The sequence below is a fragment of the Tamandua tetradactyla genome, chromosome 11, assembly GCF_023851605.1.
Source record: "Tamandua tetradactyla isolate mTamTet1 chromosome 11, mTamTet1.pri, whole genome shotgun sequence".
Taxonomy (NCBI): Eukaryota; Metazoa; Chordata; class Mammalia; order Pilosa; family Myrmecophagidae; genus Tamandua; species Tamandua tetradactyla.
The window spans coordinates 74938761-74955505 of record NC_135337.1 but is presented as its reverse complement, the minus strand read 5'-3'; the positions used below and the strand labels follow the sequence as shown (position 1 = coordinate 74955505).

General features: G+C 38.4%; 1 long non-coding RNA gene across 3 annotated transcripts in view; it reads right to left on the bottom strand.

The window, feature by feature from the left end:
- The window catches only part of LOC143650304 (uncharacterized), a 149227-nt gene that overhangs the window by 31993 nt on the left and 100489 nt on the right, over nucleotides 1–16745 (bottom strand). The window contains exon 8 of one of the 3 annotated variants that reach the window (XR_013159514.1): nucleotides 1743–2206. The exons of the other annotated variants lie outside the window; for them this stretch is intronic. This is a non-coding gene — a long non-coding RNA (uncharacterized LOC143650304). Of the gene's footprint in view, nucleotides 1–1742; nucleotides 2207–16745 lie in introns of those variants that run through there. 3 annotated transcript variants of the gene reach the window in all.

Sequence of the window (16745 nt, the reverse complement as noted above, 5' to 3'; positions counted from 1 at the left end):
ATGTACCTTAACTCTGTTTGAAAATCATGTTGCCATTCCTTTGCTTTATTGTTCTTTGTAGATGTAGTTCGTGTATTTCTTTGAAACTTCCATTGCTTAAGGTAGACCTTCTCAAATACAATTACATTAAAAAAAAAAAAGCTGAAACACATAACTCAAATATATAACGAACACTGCTTTAGATGCATTGAACTGGTTAATGAGGGAACCAGCTGGAGGTAAAGCTGGTTCTGAGTAGCATAGAAGGATGATGTCCATCAGGGAAAGAAAGAACACTGAAATAAAAACTAAATCAGATATAAAGCTGGCTAAAGGTCCTGAAGGCAAAAAACTACAAAATCTTTGGGGTAAAATTCTCTGTAGGCTAGCAATCACTTGTTTCTATAATGGACGGAATCATTTGCAATTAGTCCATTCTCTACGTCTAACTACGGAACTTGGACGATGATCAACAGCCAATCAATTGTCAAAAGTCCAGCCTCGGCAGGGAGTCTGGTGGCCTGAGGTGGGCTTACTGGACACTACTGGAGGGACTACAGTCCCTCTGGCCAAATGCAGCCTGCGCTGGCTTGTGTATGAGCCTGAGCCAGGGGTGTGGACCAGCCTGATGAGAGTGGGCGAGCTGTCTCCTCTTTTAACAAGGAACACCGTGATTTGACTATCTGAAAGGAATGTAGAGATGTATTCCTTTTGCTCTTCTTTTTTTCGACCTTACACAATTTTGCCTTTTTATTTAAGAACACTTCATCCTTGGAATATTTTGTTCATAACAGAGACCATCAGGAGATAGAAATAGGGTAAGATATTGGGTAATTGGAGCTGAAGGGATACAGACTGTGTGACAGGACTGGATACAAAAACTCAGAAATGGACAGCACAATACTACCCAACTGTAGTATTACACTGAATGAAGCTGCATGTGAGAATGATAGAGGGAGGAGGGCTGGGGACATAAATGAAATCAGAAAGAAAGATAGATGATAAAGACTGAGATGGTATAATCTAGGAATGCCTAGAGTGTATAATAGTGAAATGTACAAGGTAGAATTTTAAAAATGTTTTTGCATGAGGAAACACAAAGGAATGTCATTACTGCGAGGTGCTGAAAACAGATGGTAATTAATATTTTAAAATCTCACCTTATGTGTGAGCCTAAAGCAAAAAATGTTTCTTTGCTACAAAATTTATATTTTGACTAGTGTATTTCCTAATATAACTTACGTAGATAGTTTGATTGAACACCTTAAGTACTTGGAATCTCAGGCAGGACATGAGATTTTTTGGTTTGTCCAGAGTGATGCCCTGATGAATCCCAGAGTGATTTGATCAGTGAGTGGAAAAGTATTTGCAAAGTTCCCTTCGGGGAATGGTGAGAATGGAGAGAAATTCAACGTCCCCACATTGAAGTCTTGATATTCTCACAAGCAGTGTGGACAACCAAAGCTATAGGCTGAGGCCCCAGTCTTGGGGTTCGTTGATATGAAACTTAACCCTACAAGGGATAGGTCAAGTCTAATTAAAATTTAGGCCTAAGAGTCACCCCCAAGAGAGCCTCTTTTGTTGCTCAGATGTGGCCTCTGTCTCCAGCCAACACAACAAACAATCTCACCACCCTCCCCCTGTCTATGTGGGACATGACTTCCATGGGTGTGGACCTTCCTGGCAACATGGTACAGAAATCCTAGAATGAGCTGAGACTCAGCATCAAGGGATTGAGAAAACCTTCTCAACCAAAAGGGGGAGGAGTGAAATGAGATAAAGTGTCAATGGCTGAGAGATTCCAAATAGAGTCGAGAGGTTATCCTGGAGGTTACTCTTACACATTAAGTAGATATCACCTTGTTAGTCAAGATGTAATGGAGAGGCTGGAGGAAACTGCCTGAAAATGTAGAGCTGTGTTCCAGTAGCCATGTTTCTTGAGGATGATGAATAATGATAGAGCTTTCACAATGTGGTTTATGATTATGCCAGTCTTTCTAGGAAAAAAACTAATCTTTGCTCTCTGACAACCATAAGCAAAGTTTTAATGCTTGCCTCGCATGACATAAGACTAACACAGAAACCTCCCGCTGCAGTTTAGCATTCAAAAGATCTACCTGCTACCCTCAGCAGCTCCGCAAGATCCAGGAGCTTGGTTGACTGTAGCACGTGGGGGACTGGGAAATGCACTCCTTGATGAGACCGATCAGATCAGAATATAATCTCACTATAAAAAAAGGTAAAAAAATTTTAATTTTTATTGCTTCTAAATAACTAATGTGCAGTATGGATCCTTTCTTGATCACCAACCTTGTAAAGCATAGCAAATGAACTGCAATTCTGCAGCACAAAAAATGTGTCACTTTTTCAAGTGCTACGTCAACTCTCAGGACAATTTTGAAAGAACATAGCATTTGTTTTTGAAAATGTCACATACTTCCTATTACAACCGTCTCCATCCCTGCCTCAAATTCCAAAGCCTATTCCTGGTTCCAAATACCCATTAGGTATCCATACAACATCACATGGGTTTAGAAGATATGGTTCTCGAAGTGCTCACTGGTCTAATTGACTCACCTTTGGGGCCCAATTTTCTCACTTAGCTGGATGTTAGGAAAACAAAACATATCTGATCAAACCAATTCACAACACAAGTCAATTAACAGCATTCAAAATAAAGAAATTAAGGGCACTGCGACAGTGGCTCAGTGGCAGAATTCTTGCCTGCCATGCCGGAGACGTGGGTACGATTTCCGATGCCTGCCCATGTTTTAAAAAAAAATAGGTTTAAAATGAAGAAATCATATGTAAGGAAGAGATGGCACCTATTTGGGGTGGGGGTACCAACTTTGAAGAAGCAGAGCACTGCCTGGGAGGCCATACAAGAAACAGTGATGGTGCTAGCGGCTGGCATGAGATGAATATGTCCTAGGCACTACTGTAGGTGTTTTATCTATATTAATCCAATAAAACAGAACTGAAAACTGAGGTGAAGAAAGGTTAAGTAATTTGGCCAAGGTCTGAAATACTGATGGGGACCATCAGTATTAGGGGCTGTCTTTAGTGATCACAGGACTCTAAAGTTGAAAAACTGGATAAATGGGTACAAATGAAGGTCAGTCACGAGGGTTTCACAATCAGAAGGGCAGAAGGTAAGGCTGTAGGAGCCTTTTCAGAGATGAAAGCAGCTGGATTACTATTTAGCGATTTCAAGTATTTCCCTCTGTCAACTTCAGTACACCAGAAAGCAAAAAGGAATATTTAACAATTCAGTAATAAAAACCATCCTTTAAATCCTAATTTCTGGGTCACAGAACATATGTAAAAGGAATTTAAATCCTTCATGTGTTTACCTCTGAAACAAATTATGCTGAATCTCTAGAAATCTGTTTAGGTACTTGATGGACTGAGGGGTAAAAGATAACATTTGTGACCACTTTTATATTGATTGTACTTTTACATATAATTCGGGGAAAGCAGAGTTTATTAAAGGATTCTCCATGGCCTATAGTTGAGAAGGGGTCAGCTGCTTGGTTTAAGAGAGGCATTAATTAATTCTGAAATTGATAGTGTATTTGTTAATGGCTGGGATTTATTATATGTTGTTTACTTTTAACAGATGTATATGATTAGTAATTAACATTTGCTTAGCACATTTTACAAAATTCTTCTTTTAATGTTCATGATGATTGTGTTTGGTAAATATGCTAGTATATTGTGGAGTCTGCAACAAACCATCAAAATGAGCCATAGTCAGCCAGCAGCCATTAACCCCGAGTGAGGCAGTCACTGTGCCAGCTGGGAAGTCCCCCACATGCTCAGTGTAAAGGTCAATAAATCAGTAACAACATATCTGCAGCTCACCCCAATTATGGTTATCATTTCCAACTTGCCTTATGACTGGTCACGTTGCCTTAAATAAACATTTCTGCATCCTGCTATGTATAAAACATACAGCTGTTTGTCCCTCCTTGGTCCTGACTCACCAGGCACCCACAAAGTTTTGTGTCCTGCTGCACAGTGCAATACAATGATTCAAGTCTGACCTCTGGTGTCACATCCTGTTTCGGAAGCCACTCAGCTGATGGCTGTGCCCTAGCACCAGAGGGCCACATATTATGTCTATACTATATTTTAAAGCAAAAGGAACTAAAGCCAGAATGATACCCAGCTAGAATGTAGAGATGCCTAAAGTTGAAATAAGACCTTCTGATTTCAAAAACAATTTTTCTCAAAGTCATGGTTCACGGTTGGATAGTAAACTGCTTTATGAGGTGAGCATAGCTTCCTCATATCTGTGTTCCCTATATATGCTACCATCCAAAATTTCACTTGGTTGGAGCCTGGTGAAAGAATTTGAGGGAAAAACTGAGACGCATGGGGCTTCATTATGGAAATGTCCTCAGATAGATTGTGATGTGACTGCATAACTATGCAATTATACCAGAAACCATTGATTGCACACTTAGGATCAATTGTATGGCGTGTGAATAACATTGTTTGAAGAATAAACAGGAGGATGTATGGACTGGAGAAGATGCAGAGAGAGGATGTACCTATTATTGCTGGTATGGAAGCAAAGAGTGCAGCCCCTCTGAAGGGCAGTGGTGGCTCCACAGGAGGCTAAGTGTGGGGTTGCCATATGATCCTGAAACACCCTTATTAGGTATATACCTGGAGGAACTGAAAGCAGGGACATGAACAGTCATTTGCACACCAGTGTTTATGGTGGCAGTGTTCACAATTTGCAATGGATAGAGGTAGCCTAAGGGTACATCACCTGATGAGCAGAGAGGGGAACTGTAGTGTATACATACAATGAAATATATATATAAATATATATATTTGCATGGGCAGGAACCAGGAATTGAACCCGGGTCTCTGGCATGGCAGGCAAGAATTCTGCCACTGAGCCACTATCACATTGCCCTATATACAGTGGAATATTGAGTGGCTTCAGGAAGGAATGAAGTTGTGAGGCATGCAAATATGTGAATGAACCCTGAGGACAGTATGTTCAGTGAAATAAGCCAGAAATGAAAAGGACAAATATTGTAAGGCCTCACTAATATAAACTATAATGAGCAAATGCTGAGAATTGAACTTGAGAGCAACGGTTATCAGGAGATAGAATGTGGGCAGAGATTGGGCAATTGATGGTTATGGAGTACAGAATGTTCAATAAGGACATTGTAAAGGTTCCTAGATTGTAAGCTTTTACAGCATTCACATCTATTCCTGAGTTTTAAATATTATTTCTAAATTCTGAGATGCTGAACTATTTGTGTGTAACCTAGTAGCTCCTGAAACTTTGGGTGTCTGTGGGACACCTGGGACTCAGAGTTCTGCAGCTCTGAAAGTCAGTATTTCTCCATACCGCAACTGTTAAAGAAGCCAAAAAAAAGAGATCAGACTTCAATTAGAGATATAAATGAAGCTGATCTGGTTAGAACTAAGGTAAATCTGAATACAGGGTAAAGGATGATATTGACTGTGTTTTCATACTTCAACTTCTGTTTGAAACCAAAGGAAGAGATGATTATTTAGGACAAAATTTATATTTTCTGTAGCACACTATCTAATTTAACCTGTATGGTCAGTTGATTTAAGCAATGTCACTACATGGAACCTAGAATAGGAAATGAGATCTTGTTATTCTGTCCAGTTTAATGAAATACTCTGCTACATCCCAGAGTATCTTTTGCAGAAAATAAAAAAAAATATTTGCCAAGTTCCCTTGAGGGACTGGGGAAAAATGTGGAAATATTAAACTTCTCCCCTTTGAGAACTCCTGATATTCTCACAGGCATTATGGACTCCCAATTTAATCAGTCAAGCTCTTGATCTTGGGGCTTGCCCTTAAGAAACTTATTCCTGCAAAGGAGAAGCCAAGCCTATTTATAATTATGCCTAAGAGTCATCCCCAGAGAACCTCTTTTGTTGTTCAGATGTGGCCTCTCTCTCTCAGCCAACTCTGCGAATAAACTCACTACCCTCCCCCTATATGTTCACAACTCCCGTGGGTGTAGTCTGCTGGCAATGTGGGACATGACTCCCAAGGATGACCTGGGCCCTGGCATCATGAGATTTAGAATACCTTCTTGAACAAAGGGGGAAAAGAAATGGAACAAAATAAAGTTTCGGTGGCTAGGAGATATCAAATGGAGTTGGGAGGTCTTTCTGAAGGTTATTCTTATGCATTATATTAGTTTCTAGAATATTAGAATAGCTAGAAGGAAATACCTGAAACTATTGAACTGTAATCCAGTAGATTTGATTCTTGACGATGATTGTTCAATTATACAGCTTTTATCACATGACCACATGATTGTGAAAACCTTGTGACTGACACTCCCTTTAACCCAGTATTTGGGCAAAGGAATAATAAAATAAAGTAAAAAAATTAACATATAATGGGGAAATAAAGGGCATGGGATGTTTTGGGTACTCCTTTTAATTTTTATTGTATTTTACTATTGTTTTTTGTAGTAACAAAAGTGTTCTAAAATTGATTATGATGATGAATGCACAATTATAATGATTCTGTGAGCCATTGACTGTATACTGTGCCTGGATTATATGTGTGTGAATATAGCTCAATAAATTGCATTAAAAAATAAAAATGGCATACAGGATTCCCATACATCACCTCACCCTTGTGATATCCTCTCCAATGCTTGTTATGTTCCAACACCTTGCATTGATATGGAAATTTGTTACAATTGATGATAGCATGTTTTTGTAATTGTACTTTTAAAGTACACGGTTTAATTAAGGTTCTCTGTGTAGTGTAGTTGCATTTTTAAAAATTTTTATTCTGTGACCATAAATACAATAAAAAATTCTCCTTTTAATCACATTCAGATATTTCAATGTCATTAATTGCATTCATGATGTTGTGCTACCATCACTACCGTCCAGTACCAAAATATTTCCACCATTCCAAATAGGAACCCTGTGCATTTAAGCCTTAACTTCCCATTTCCTATCCCCACTCTGTCCTCTGGTAATCTGTATTCTAGATTCTGACTTTATGAGTTTGCTTTTTCTAATTGCTTCAAATCAGTGAGCTCATAAAATACTTGTCCTTTTGTGTCTGGCTTATTTTACTCGTCATGATGTCATCAAGGTTCATTCATGTTGTTGCATGCATCAAGACTGCAATCCTTTTTATAGGTGAATAATATTCCATTGTGTGTATATATATATATATATATACCACATTTTGTTTATCCATTCATTGGTTGATGGGCACTTGGGCTGCTTCCATCTTTTGACAATTGTGAGTAGTGCCATTATGGACATTGATTTGAAAAAAATCTGTTTGAGCACCTGCTTTCAATTATTTTGGATATATACCTAGCATGGGGTTGTGGGTATATGGTAATTCTATACTTAGCTTTCTGAGGAACCACCAAAATGTCTTCCACAGCAGATGCACCATTTTCCAGTCCCTCCAACAATGAATGAATGATCATATTTCTCCACATCCTCTCCAACACTTGTAATTTTCCATTTTTTTGATAGCAGACATTCTAAAGTATAGGAAATGGTATCTCATCGTGGGTTTGAATTTAAATGCAATTTTATTGAGATATATTCACACACCATACAATCCATCCATCATTTTGGTTTTGATTTGCCTTTCCCTAATGACTATGATGTTGAGCATCTTTTCATGTGCTTTCTGGCCATTTGTATCTTCTTTGAGGAGATGTCTGTTAAGTCTTTTGCCCATTTTTAGACTGGGTAGTTTCTCTTTTTGTTGTCAAGTTGAAGGATTTCTTTATATAAACTGGATATCAATCCTTTATCAGATAAATGATTTCCAAATATTTTCTCCCAATGTGTAGGCTGTCTTTTCAATTCCATAATAAAGTCCTTTGAGGAAGAAAATTTTTTTTTATTTTGATAAGGTCCCACTTGCCTATTTTTCCTTTTGTGGCTTATACTTTGGGTGTTAAGTCTAAGAAACTATTGCCTAACACAATGTATGAGGATGCTTCACTGTTTTCTTCTAGGAGTCTGATAGTTCCAGCTCTTATGCTTATGTCTTTGATCCATTTTGAGTTGATTTTTTTATATCATGCTGGGTAGGGGTCTTCCTACTTCACTTTGCAAATGAAGATTTAGTTTTTCCAGCAACATCTGTTGAAGTGACTATTCTTTCCCAATTGAGTGGTCTTTGCCACCTTGTCAAAAATAAGTAGACCATAAATAAGAGAGTTGATTTCTGAGCTTTAAATTCAATTCCATTGGTCTAGATGTCTGTCCTTGTGCCAGTAACATGCTACCACTGGGGCTTTGTAATAAGTTTTTAAAATCAGGAACTGTGAGTCCTCCAACTTCATTCTTCTTTTTCAAGAAGGTTTTAGCTAGTTGGGGCCTTTTACCCTTCCATATAAATTTGATGACTAGTGTTTCCATTTCTGCAAAGGAGGTTGTTGGAACTCTGATTGGGATTGTGTTGAATCTGTTCATTGTTTTGGGTAGTATTGGCATCTTAATGATATTTGGTCTTCCAAGGCTATACATGGAATAGCCTTCAATTTTACTTAGGTCTACTTTCATTTCTTTTAACAATGTTTTGTAGCTTTCTGTGTACAAGTCTTTTACTATCTTGGTTAGATTTTTCCCTAGATGTTTGGCTTATTTAGTTGCTATTATGAATGGGATTTTTTCTACATTTCTTCTTCAAATTTTACATTGCTTGTGTATAGAAACACTACTGATTTGGGGGTATGATATTGTCCCTCAGCACTTTGATAAATTCATTTATTAGCTTTAAAAGCTTTGTGTGGCTCTATTTCTTTTTGAGTCAACATGTAAATTTATATTAGTGAAATTTCCATGTCATATAAGTTTTCATATATATTAACTATATTATATATAAATATATATATATAATGTTCATGGTTTTCTTGTACAATTTGAGACATATTTACTCTGTATGTGACTATATTATTTTTATTTATATTATTGTTTGTTCCTGCTTTCTTTAATTTTTAATCCTAATCAATCTTGCTGAAGGTGTATCAGTACTATTCATATTAACAAATAAATTCTGTCTTTTCTTGTTTTTTCTCTGATCCATCTTGCTAGAATTATATCAGTATTACTCCATTTTCCAAAGAACGTTTTTTATTTGTATTGGTGTTTTCTATTTTTTTTCCATATTCTCTTTCATTAATTTCTGCTCCTAATATTATTGTCTTCTTTTTGTTTTCCTTGAAGGTATGCTGTGGTTTGTTTTCTAACTTCCCAATTGCTTGCTCGTTAACAGACTTTCCATCTTAGTATCATGATAGCTAAATTCTGCAATTTTTATACACAGGATTTTTGTTGGTGTTAATTATCCAATGCTTTAATTTCCCTTATTCTTTCTTCTCTAACCTATGAACTATTTAGAAGAGTTCTAAAAATTTCTGAACAGAACATGGATATCAGGCTATATTTTTTGTTATTGATGTCTAATTTATTGTATGGACAAATTATCAACACCATATGTTGATATTCTTTTCAGTTTTATTGATTTAGTTTTTCATATTTTTAGAGACTTCCTTAGTGAGCTCCTTGTATTCAATTTTTGGAGACGTGCCAGGTGTGCTTGTTGTTACAGAGTCCTTCAAATCACCCGTGTCACTAGGACTTTTGTCTGCTTAATCTATCAGTCTCTGAAGGAATTGTGATGTGTCATGCTATGACTGCCAATTTCTTTAATTTTGCCTTTTTTTTTTGCTTTATATAGTTGAAGACTATATTGGCAGGGCTATGCTTTAAGACTTTTCTTTTCCCAATGAATGGCTCTCTTTATCATTATGAACTGGTTGCTAATATCCCTAATAATGTTTTTTCTTTAAAATCTAATCCATATATTATTTGAATTGTTGCACTTCTTTCTCTGTGGCTTTTATTTCCCTGATTTATCTACTTGCATTCCTTTATTTTCAATCTCTCTTTGTATTACCTTTCATTTTTAAATGGCTAGTTCATTCCCTTTACAATTATTGAGATTCTTTTAATTTATTTCTAATATTTTGTATGTGTTAAATTACCATACCTTTCTTTGTTTTTGCCCATATGAGTTAGTTTTTTAAAAATCATCTTTAAGTTGCCCTTTTCTTTTTTATTTTACTTATTTTTATTGTGGTAACATACACACATTTTTTGTATATAAAAAATTCCCCATTTTAACCACTTTGAGGTATACAATTCAGTGGCATTAATTACATTTCCAGTGTCATGCTGCCATCACTACCACCTGTCACCAGCTCTCCATCACCCTCAGGAGTCTGGTCCCCTTGCCTGTTCACTTTCCATCCCGCTGCACTGCCTGCCCTGCCCTGGTCCTGAGCTGCTTCCTGACTCTATGAATGTGCATGTTCTAGTCATTCCATGTGAGTGAACTCACACAGTGTGTCCCCTCATAGCTGGCTTATTTCACTCAGTACATTGCTTATCCAGACTGCACTACTTCTTATGACTGATGACGCGCCATTGTTTGTGGACACCACATTTTCTTTATCTGCTCGTCTGCTGAGGAACCCTTGGGTGGCTTCCACCACCTGGCAATTGTGCATAATGCACCATGAACATTGGTGCACAGATGTCTGTTCAAGCCCTGGCTCTAGATTCCTTTGCATATGTACCCAAAAGTGGAATTCCTGGGTCCTATGGTAATTTTATATTTGCCTTTTTTAGGAACCACCAAATTCACAGTTGCCACACCATTCTACATTCCCACCATCAGTGGGCAAGAGTTCTTATTTCTTCTTATCCTCTTCTACACTTGTTATTCTCTGTTTTTTTCTTTAAATAATAATAACCATTCCAGTGAGTGTGAAATGGTAATCTATTGTTAATTGTGGTTTTAATTTGCATTTCCCTAGTGGTGAATAAAGTTGGCCATCTTTCCATTTGCTGTTTTGTCTTCTTCTTGTCGAGTTGTAGAATTTCTTTATGTGTTCTAGATATTAAATCCTTATCTGATCTAAGGTTTCTAAATATTTTCTCCCATTCTACAGTTTGCCTTTTTATTTTCTTGGTATTGTCCTTTGATATACAAAATGTTTTAATTTTGATGAAATGCAATGTATCTATTTTTTCTTTTGTGCTTATGATTTTCATGTAAAGTCTAAGAATTCATTGCGTGTTCCCCTATATTTTCTTCTAAGGCTTTTATAGTTTTAGTTCCTATATTTAGGTTGTTGATCCATTTTTTGAGTTAATTTTTGTAAATGGCTTGAAGTAGAGGTCCATTTTTCATTCTTCTTCAAATGGCTATCCAGTTTTCCTAGAACCATTTGCTGAAGAACTGTACATTTCCTATTTAGTGGACTTGGCACTGTTGTCAAAAATCAATTGGCCCTAGGTGTGAGGGTTTATTTCTGAACTCTCAGTTCTGTTCCATTGGTCTATGTGTCTAGCCTGTGCCAGTACCATGGATAAAGTTTTGTAATAAGTTTTAAGGTTGAAAAGTGTAAGTCCTACCTTTGTTCTTTTTCAAGATGGTTTTGGTTATATTGGGTCCCTTAACCTTCCTTACAAATTGGATGATTAGCTTTTCCATTTCTGCAAAGAAGCTGTTGAAATTTTGACTGGGATTGTGTTGAATTTGTAAATTGCTTTGAGTCGTATTAATATCTTAACAATACTGTCTTTCCCCATATTAGCTTCACAGTAATTTCTTTATTTCCTTTTATTCCTTCTACTGGTTGGCATTATATATATTTTATTTCTTTTATTACAGTGGTTATTCTTCAAAACCTGACACATATTTGCCTTTAAAAATGTTTAATATAGTAAGTACTTCTTTCTTCTTCCAACATGAATTAAATTGCATGGAACATTTTAATTCTATTCACTCCTTGTCCAACCTCTATGTTAATATTAAGTGTACTTTAGTTCTACCTTGTTCCCCTCTATTAGACATTATTGTTGATGTTATAGTTACTGTTCTCAGTTTATTTACATTTATCATGCATTTACAATTTATTTGCTCAATGTTGCTTCTTGCAGTCAGTCTTCTATTCTATTTTGAATTTTCTTCTTCCTGAAGAATGCTTTTGAGAAGTTCTTTAGGAATGGTTTATGATCACATTTTATTTGAAATTATCTTTATTTTGTTCTCGCTTTTTTGTGTTGTCCTAGATCTCTTTTATTAATATTTTTATTGAGATAGCTTCACACACATGCAGCCCATCCAAAATATACAATTGATATCATCAAACAGTTGTGTATTCATCACCATGATCATTTTTAGAACATTTGCATTAATCTCCAAAGAAAGAAATAAAAAGAAAAAAGAAAAAACTCATACATCCCATACCCATTACCACTCCCTGTCATTAAATTTTTTTATCCCTTACCCCCATTATTAATTTATTTTTTTCCTTATTATTTAACTCATGTGTCTGTACCATGGATAAAAGTTGTTCTCACTATTGAATGGTGAATTGACTGGGTATAAAATTCTAGGTTGCAGTTGTGTAACTGAGAAATTAAGAATTAATGAATGATTAAGATGACTGAATCACTGTATAGTTGCCTTTTTCTTACTTCTAGTATTTTGTAGAACAGCCAAACAGAAATACCTGAAATTGCTGAAATCTACTGAGCAGACCAGATGCTTTACTCTCTGGTCCTGACTATGTAACTATAGAACCTTTACCCTGTGGTTGTAAGCCCCTGTGACTGGCTCTCCCTTATCCTGTGTTTCAAGTTGAGAGTCTCATGATCACAGAGACTGCCTCTTAATGTGTACTCATGCAGTGACATGAGTCGGCCCAGAACAAAACTATCACTATTCCTAAATTGTCTCCCTAGTCAGCGCTAGATCTGACACATCGGTCCGCCTGAGACGCTCAGCACCTTAGATTTTCTGAGACTAAGCATGTACTCAGCCTGTACATGTGCGACAGTTAGGTCACCTCTAATCTCATCATCTGGGGCCATTGTGCTCTGTAGCCTGAAATCTGCCCGTCTTTTAAGTCCATAAACTATCAAAGTGACTGCAATTTGGGAAGGCAGATTTTTAGGCAGAACTCCCTGTGAATTCCCGTGGTAATAAACTCTCTCTCTTTGAACCCTGTGTCTTATGTTATGCCCATCAGGCAGGGAGCCTGCACTGGACTGGCTTCAATTACGCCCACTCAGCACATCAAGGCAATCAGTGCATGAGCTTCTGGTCTCTATAAGCTTAATTTCTTCCCTAATAAAATTACATTTTTAAAAATTCTCTGAAATGTGACTACATCATTTTTTTAAACCTTTTTTTATTGTGAAATATATATACAAAAAAGCAATAAATCCCCAAGTACATTTTAACAAGTAGTTATAGGACAGATTTTAAAGCCTGATATCAGTTACAGTTCTACAGTTTTTCATTTTTTCCTCCAAGACACTAGAGACCAAAAGAAATATTAATATAATGATTCAGCAGTCATACTCATTTGTTAAATCCTATCTTATCTGCTATATTCCTCCTTCTCTTTTTTCTTTTTTTTTGAAAAATAACATATATACAAAAAAGCAATAAATTTCAAAGTACATCACAACAATTAGCTATAGAACAGATTTCAGAATTTGGTATGGGTTGAAATGTGACTGTATCTTACTGTCGAAAGTATCTTAAAATTGGCAGCATTTTCTTTCTTTTTTAGTGTGACATAAACAATGGTGCTGCCTTAGAGCTAATGAAACATGGAATTACTGATGGCCAGTGTGGTGTGGTTACTCTGCTTTTCCTTTGAAGGGAATCTGTCTCTCTCTCTCTCTCTCTCTCTCTCTCTCTCTCTCCCTCTCTCATTTTCTCTCCTTTGTAATGATTTCTCTTCCTTTTATTTCATGTTTTCCCTTCCTCTCTCCCCCTTTCCTCTCTTCTTTCATTTTTCCATGCATTCTTATTTTCTTAAGCTCTTATCTTTATATTTAATAATTTAAGATATTTTCCTGCATAACTTCTACATGTTTGTGTCAAGGAAAGGTGTGTTTCAGCTTTTTCTGCCTTGTTGCAAGAATGTTACTACATTCAATTTGGAGTTTTCAACCTTGGCGTTGCTGAAATTTTGGCTTGGCTCATCCTGGGGTTGCCTGTGCCCTGCAGGATACTGAGCAGCCTGCCTGGTCTGTAGCCACTGGATGCCAACACGTCCCCCACCCCCAGGGCAGCGATTGAAAATATCCCCAGATATTCCTTGTAGGACAAAATCCCACCCTGCTGTAAATCATGAATTAAACCTTAAGCAGAGGCAGTTACTGCCTGGGTGAAATCCCAACGTGTGCAACAACTCGTCCAAAGCAAGGAGATGAGAGAAATTATTTAGTTAAGTGTAAGTATATATTTCAAAAGAGAATCTTGGAAGTAAGTTTTCATCTTGTCACAGCTAGTCCGTACACGTTTGTCAGTGACTGGAATGAGCGTTTGAAACTCGTGCACAAGCATCCAATCTGCCCTGGAAGAACATTGCCTGGGAATGATTCTCATTAACTTTTTATGTGTCTTCCTTCTGCTGATGACCAGTGGTATCATGCTCTTAAATATATGGAGTCGGAAATCTAAGTAAAGAAATAGTCTCAAACGGCTTCTTGCAGTTGATTCCAATAAGCAATGCTCTTCCCTTTGAATGTGGAAGTTTTGAATGACTGTGGCCACTGCTGGGTTGGATTTCCCGCTCTGCACCAAACAGAGGACATGGCAGGGACAGGTGTGGCTGCTGAGAGCCATGAAACCTGGGCAGTCAGGGACCGCGCCCTTTGCAGAAGAGGGTGCTACAGGACAGAGGGGAGCCGGGCACCCTGGCAGAGTCGTGGCCCTCCCAAGGCCCGCTGCCCTGCTGCCTCCAGCCCACAGCTGTGAGTCATCTGTTTACCCTCCCACCCGCTCCTGTTTGGGTTACAAAGTGAGGAATGTTGCTGCTTCCCTGGAGGTCCGTGGGCCCCAGCTCCTCAGTTGGAAGGACAGCAGGAGGTTGCTCCCCAGCAAGCAGCACCGAGCCCTTTCCAGGGAGGCCTGTGCCCAAGACAAACCCGGGAGGGGAAGCCGAGTGTTTGCAGAGCAGCGGGAGGCATAGCAGATGTGCCCCCACCCCCAGCCCCAGGCCAGCGCATTCCTTCTCACCCTGCTGGAGCTGAGGCTACAGCTGCATTTGGAGGTTTTCTAAGGTTCTTCCCTCCAGATACTCAGCCTCCACCCTTCCCCTCTTCCTCCCACATTAAGTCATTTCTTGGCACTTTTTGTCCTAAGGAATCTCAAGGGGCATCCATTAGTGCTAAATAAATGTCCAAATTGCACTGTTAGGCCTTATGTTTGTTTGAGTCACTGGTTATAAGGAACAGGGAGGTGCCTTCAGCACAGCTGCTGAAATGGAGCCAGCCTTAACGCCGCGACAAGTTTCCATCTTCAGGAATCAGTGCTGGAAGCTAAGAGCCGTCACCTGGCGGGGGTGGGGGCTGCTTTCAAATGCTTTATATTCCTCTGAAGACAATGAGGGAAGAAGAGCTGAGCAAGTACTCTGGAAATTCTAATAAAGTTTAGTTCTTCCAAGAAGAACTTAGTATTCAGAAAGGAAATTTTAAACGACCTCCCTGAGGTGAGGTGTTGTAGACAAGCAAGGGGAGGGGGCCAGGAGAAGTAATGAATCAGAGCTGGGGACACCAATGTGACCCCACAGCAGGAGGTTGTATGTACAAGTGTTTCCAGATCTGTATCACAGATGTGGGTCAATATGCATGCAGAGCTCAGCCAAGAGGCCTACAAACAGACCCGGCTCCATGGCAGCGAGCACACCCAGCACTCAGCATTGGCCCAGCACTCAGCATTGGTGTTCAGTACCATTCCCCAAGAAAACGAGAAATGGCTGCACCCAGGACTGAGGCAGGAAACATCCAAGATAAGCCTAGAGCATCTTGTGCCACAAGGGAAGGGACCGCCCAGAAGAGACTGCCGTGATTGTGATGTGTCAAAGGGACACAGGAGCTGACCACAGGGACCCCCAACCAGCAAAGCTACCACAGTATGGGCACCAGCAGTCCTCAGATTAAACTGGTTTACAGTCCTTTGACTATCTTGGTTAGCCTTCTCTGAAACTACATTTTTTGTCAGTGTTCTGTAGGTTTGGACACTATGATTAGAAAGAGGCAGCATGACTTCATGGGTTGTTGTGTTTGCTTGTTGTCACCCACCTTCCCTATTAAAGCCTAATCTCATCCTTCAGGTTGGAGAGTTTTGTGGGGATGGCTGTCAAGCCCCATGTGACTGACCCACAAAAGTTCCTCCTGTCCACACTTCCTACTGTCCTCTGCTTCCTGTATCATTTCTCTAGACTAAGGGTGCTGAGTTTTTGAGTTATTTGAGGGTGTATGTTAGAATTTATGGCCTCCCTCACACTCCTAGTGAGCTGACTTCCCTTTTCCTTTCTATTTTTGAGATCAAATGTATTTTTCCTAACACTTTTGGGTGATAGCCATCCCACTAATACTGCTGATCAAATGTAAAAGATGTATAACCTATTTTTAGAGTCTTTCAAAAATTTATGTGCACCTAACTTTGAACTCAGGAATTCCAGCTCTAGGAATTTAAATTACAGATAGGCTCAGATGTGACCAAAGACACATAACTATGCATGTTCACTACCACATGGCTTGTAATTTTTTTTTTTCCCTTTGGCATGAGCAGGCTCCAGGAATTGAACCTGGGTCTCCCACATGGCAGGTGAGAATTCTACCACAGAGCTATTCCTGAATCACCCTGTAGTCTTTTTATTAAA